This window comes from Colobus angolensis, unplaced genomic scaffold, assembly GCF_000951035.1.
Source record: "Colobus angolensis palliatus isolate OR3802 unplaced genomic scaffold, Cang.pa_1.0 Scaffold132, whole genome shotgun sequence".
Classification (NCBI taxonomy): Eukaryota; Metazoa; Chordata; class Mammalia; order Primates; family Cercopithecidae; genus Colobus; species Colobus angolensis.
Genome location: NW_012114400.1, coordinates 324488 through 330487, shown reverse-complemented (window position 1 = coordinate 330487; position 6000 = coordinate 324488). Strand labels below are relative to the sequence as shown.

Below are 6000 nucleotides of genomic sequence, written 5' to 3'. Positions count from 1 at the left end.
GAGCGAGCGAGCAAGCGAGGAGCAGACTCCTCCCCACGCCACTCCGTGATGTAAGGCTTTCCTGTTTGTGCTTGTGAGCACACTCTCCCTTCAGTCCCATGGATAAAGTCAGCATGAAAGCGTTTCTCCAGCGCTGAAGGTGATTGGGAAACAACACTTTTCAAGTTTATCAGGTTTTCCTGACGGTCACCAGGTGCCAAAATAGAACTGAGTGTGGGATGGAGGATTTATGTGTCTTCTTCCCTCGCTAAAACAATGGAAGGAGAAAGCCCGAAAAAGTTCCATTATCTGCCTATTATCTATTTTGATTTCACAATAATTAAGTCAGAATGACCCCAATGAGAGCCGCAATACTAGACGCCAGGAAGTTTTTCATTAGGACAGAGGATAAGGTCAGAGGACACCTGGGTATTCCAAAACCATGTCCAGGGGCTATGCCCTCTCCTGCATCAGCACACTGCCAACAGGAAATCACGCTGGGCTTTTCACCACCCATTATGATAAGGCTCAATTACCGAGTAACTGGCCATTGTGGGTGGGAAGGGAACAAAACAGTAAGGTTTTGCTGGGACTGACGGTGTCCTAGAGGTTCTGTGAGTCTTTGTGAGTAGCCACTATGGGTTGAGTTGCTTGTACTGTAGGGACACAGTAAGATCACAGCCACAGGAAAAAGCTCTTCATCAGATGACTACCAGCAGGAGTTTTATCATAATGGAAAGATCTTCTATAGGGATAAAAGATTATTACTTTTTTTAGATCTAGTTTTAACAAGTCAACAGCAAGAGATACCAGATAATGCAATCAAACTTGACACCTGCCAGAATTCCATGCAAATTGCAAATACCTTTAGGGCTCATGTCTTTCATACTATTCACCCTAAATGAATTTAATCACCTTCAAATTTTAAAAAAAAAAAAAAAGAACAGGTCTCCCACTAATTGCCATACTATGACATAAGCCTGGGTTTTGGTTAATAGTAAATATATCATTAGCTGAAAATTTAGAAAATCAAGTGTACCGATGTTCCCAGGAGAGCAGAATAAATGACAACAAGGGCACATTAAGGAAAAACAAAAGGATCTGTGGACACTTGAGAACATCTTCAAGTCATTCAGCCAGGTTATCCCCATACAACCAGAACCTAAGGGCACAGTGACTGTATAGAGATGAGATGCCCTTTTAGCAAGCTGAAGTGGTTGTTCTATAATGTAAAAAACAAACAAAAACACATAGACTAAATCCTTCTATGATGATCAGGACACAATGTTGCTGGGAACCAGAGGAAAATCATGTGGAGGCCCTATCTCCCAGCTTGTTAAGCCATCCTCAGGAACCCAGGCCCACCTCTAGAGGACCTATTAGGTGATCTTGGAGACCACAAAATGCAACTGAGGACAGTTAAACAACCTGTAAGATTAACTTTGCCACTACTTTAACCTGATTTTTGGCTACACATTTGGCAGTAACTGAAATGTTTCCATTTCAGGGATATTAAGCAGTTTCTTCAGCCTCACTCTTCCAGGAAACCTTCCTGGACAGAGTGGCTTATAATTCACAAGGCCCCACTCAGGTTTCAGATCTACTCACCGTTCTCTGTACTCCAATTCCCTGGCTGGCCACCTAGTGTGTAAAGGGAAAAGAACTAGCTTCAAGGCAAGTGAATACAGCTTCACATCCAGCCTTGCAGTGAGTGAACCTGAATGCTACTACCCTGAGCCTTAATTTCCTTATCTGAAAAATGGGACAAACACCTACCTGAAAGAGTTTGAAAGAGGATCAAATGAAATAATGCATGCAAATCATCAAGCCCATGGTAAGTGATCCAAAAAAGTTCCACTGCCTCCTTATTGCACTTACTGCCAAACCATATTTATCCAGACTCACTGAAAAGCGTGTTATGTATGCAACACTAGGAAATCTGAAATGATGTCTTCTCATGGAATTACTTTAAAATTTCAGAGAGGTTTTCCAAGAATAACTATTTGTATTTATACCTCACAATGTATGTAATTTTGTACAAATGCTGTTCTGCAAAAAAAAAAAAAAAAGAGGCAGACTTTATGCTAGATAGAACAATTGTGTGTTGCCGTTTACAAATTTTTTAATATTCATTTAAAAATATTTCATCAGTAAGCAGTTAAGTCCATATTACCTTATTACCTGTACCTTTGGGTTTAAGTACTCCTGGTCAATATGTGGGAAGACAAACCAGTAAGCCATTTATAACTCAGTTGGTGTTTATTTACTACAGTAGCCTTCCCGCGACCTAACAGAGTCCTGAGAAGATAGGTCAAGTTTAGTTAAAAGATCAGGAATGTTTTGTACTTTTTAGAGAGCAAGACTTGCATCTCTTTGGTTCAGTTGATTGCAAGGTACTTTATTCTGATACTATTGTAAAAGGGATTGCTTTGTAAATTTCATTTTTAGATTGTTGTTAGTATATAGAAACACATTAATTCTTTATTTTGCAATTGACTGAATTTGTTTATTAGTTTACAGGTTTTTTTTTTTTTTTTGCTGATACACCTAAATAGAAAGACATCCCGTGTTTACAGATTGAAAGACTTAATATGTTAAAATGTCCATATTACCCAAAACTTTCCACATATTCAATGCAATCCCTCCCAAAATTCCAAGTGTATTTTTAACAGAAATAACAAAAATAACCTTAAAATTCACATGGAACTACGAAGGATCCTGAATAATCAAAGCAATCTTGAAAAAGAAGATTAAAGCTGCAGATCTCATGCTTCCCTATTTTAAAATATATTACAAAGCTAGAGTAATCAAAACTTTATGGTACTGGCATGAAGACAGACATACAGACCAATGGAACAGAACAGAAAGCCCAGAAATCAACCCAAGCATATGTGGTCAACTGATCTTCAATAAGGATGCCAAGAATACACAACAAGGAAAAGATAGTCTCTCCAACAAATGGTGCTGGGAAAACATTTGTACAAAGACTAGATCACATGCAAAAGAATGAAATTGTACATTTATTTTACACCATACACAAAAATCAATTCAAAATGGATTGCAGACTTAAACATAAGACCTGAAACCATAAAACTCCTTAAAGAAAATTGCTATAGTTTGGTTTGCTTGACCCCTCATAATCTTATGGTGAAATCTGATCCCCAGTGTTGGAGGTAAGGCCTAATGGGAGGTGTCTAGATCATGGAGGCAAACCCCCATTAATGGCTTGGTGCCATCCTCAAGGTATTGTGTGAGTTCTCACTTTATTAGTTCCAGTGAGAGTTGATTGTTACAAGGAGTATGGCCCCCATCTCTCTCTTGCCTCTTCTCTGTACATGCTGGCTCACCTTCCCCTTCTGCCATGAACTAAAGCAGCTTGAGGCCCTCACCAGATGCAGATGTTGGCACCATGCTTCTTGTGTACAGCTTACAGAACCATGAGCCAAATAAACTTCTTTTCTTTACAAATTACCTGCTCTCAGGTATTCCTTTATAGCAACACAAAGGACTTAGATAAAAATATAGGGAGAAAGCTTCATTATATTGGCCTTGGCAGTGATTTCTTGGATATCACACCAAAAGCACAGGCAAGAAAATTAAAATTAGAGAAGTGGAACTACATCAAACTAAAAAGCTTCTGTGCAGCAAATGAAACAATCAGTAGAGTGAATAAATAACCTATGGAATGGGAGAAAATATTTGCAAATCATGTATCTAATAAGGGGTTAATACCCACAATATTTTAAGAGCTCTACAACTGAATAGAAAAAAAACCCAATTTTAAAACAGGCAAAACACCTGAATAGATATTTTTCCAAAGAAGACATACAAATGACCATCACATATATGAGAAAGTGCTCAACATCACTAATCATCAGGAAAATGCAAACCAAAACCGTACTGAGATATAACTTCACACCCATTAAGGTGGTCATTATTACACAAACACACACACACAAACAAGTGCTGGAAAGAATGGGGAGACATTGGAACCCTTGTGCACCATTAGTAGGAGTGTAAAACGATGTAGCCACTATGGAAAACAGTATGGAGGTTCCTCAAAAAATTAAAGATAGAACTATCATATAGTCCAGTAATCTCAGTTCTAGGTATTTACCCAAAATAATTCAAGTTGAGATCTGAAAGCGATACTTGCACTTCCATGTTCATTGCAGCGTTATTCACAATAGCCAAGATGTGGAAGCAGCCTAAATGTCCATCAACAGATGAATGGATAAAGAAAATGTGGTATAATTAAGTATTAAAAAGAAAGAAAATCCTGTCACATGCAGCAACATGGATGAACCTTGAGGACATTAATCTAAGTGAACTAAGCCACTTACACAAGGACAAATACTACATGATCCCACTTATATGAGGTATCTAAAATAGCCAAACTCTTAGAAGCAGAAAGTAAAATGGTGATTGCCTGGGGCTGGAGAGAGGGGAAAATGGGGAATTCCTGTTCAGTGTGTACAGAGTTTCAGTTATGCAAGATGAATAAGTTCTAGAGATCTGTACATTGTACTTACAGTTAACAATAATGTACTGTACACCCAAAAATCTGTTACGGGGGGGAGATCTATATTTAAGCATTAGTATGTTGCTAGGAATAGTTTTGTGTTGCCATATTTGGTGGGCACTGACAGTAACAACAGAAAAGTTCTAGCATATAAGAGGAAAGAGGTATGGAAGAGCACCAAACTGGGGAGAAAAATATTTTTCTTGCTTTACAGTTTTACCAGAGCCAATAAATAAAGAGCAAATGCAAGCAGCTGGTGTGTTGATTCTTTAAGAGAGTCTGTCTAGAAATGGAAATATATAATATATATACCCCATTCATTTATTTATTTATGTAGTCATTGGTCTCTATGACACCACATTTTTCTACACTTTATTCTACCTCTCTGGCTGCAAGAAGAAGTAAAAAATACAAAAGTTATGACAGAATGTACTTATGTAGGATGATATGGAGTGATATTTATGTGTCTGGGTAAATGATGGGACATTTAGCATATGAGTTTAAATTCTAGCTCTAGATGACTTGCCAACCAAGAGTCTGACCCTCACTTCTCACAGCCTTATTTTCCTTATTTGTCTCTTGTCATGCTTATCATGAGGATTAAATGAGATATACTACATGAAGTATCTGATAGCACTTGAAACATAGGAGTCATTGAATAAAAATGTATCTCCTCGCTCTACTCTCACACCATTTCCCTTTAATGTAATTCTGTATCTGTTTACTGCTTTTGGTTCGTAACCTGAGTGTTCTTTATACTTTTGCCTAGGTAAGATATTATATTGCATAACAGAAAAGTAAGGACAGTGAAAGTATAATGGACACTGTACTTCGAAATAAGTATGTAATAAAAACTTGTCTTAAAAACCATATATCTGATAAGTGGTTAATATCCAAAATATATAAAGAACGCATACAACTCAATAGCAAACTAACCAACCTGATTTTAAAAATGGGACAGGGGACTTGAACAGACAATTTTCCAAAGAAGACTGACAAATGGCCAACAGGTGTATGAAAAGATGCTTACTATCACTAATCATCAGGAAAATGCAACAAAACCAGAATGAGATATCACCTCATACCTGTAGGGATGGCCATTATCAAAAAAAATATGATAAGCATTGGTAAGGATGCAGACAAAAGGGAACCTTGATACGCTGTTGTTGGGAAAGTAAATTGGTATGGCCACTATGGAAAACAGTATGGTGATTCCTTAAAAATTAAAAATAGAACTACCATATGATCCAGAATTCTAGTTCTGGGTATTTATCCAAAAGAATTTAAATCAGTATCTCAAAGAGATACCTGCACTTCCATATTAATCGCAGCATTATTCACAATAGTCAAAATATTGCAGATACAATTATTATTCAGCCTTAAAAAAGGATGAATAATAGCCAAGCGCGGTGGCTCACGCCTGTAATCCCAGCACTTTGGGAGGCCGAGGTGGGCGGATCATGAGGTCAGCAGATGGAGACCACCCTGGCTAACACGGT

General features: G+C 37.8%; 1 protein-coding gene across 4 annotated transcripts in view; it reads right to left on the bottom strand.

The window, feature by feature from the left end:
- The window catches only part of RGL1 (ral guanine nucleotide dissociation stimulator-like 1), a 295913-nt gene that overhangs the window by 125889 nt on the left and 164024 nt on the right, over window positions 1-6000 (bottom strand). The gene's annotated exons all lie outside the window — the stretch shown is intronic.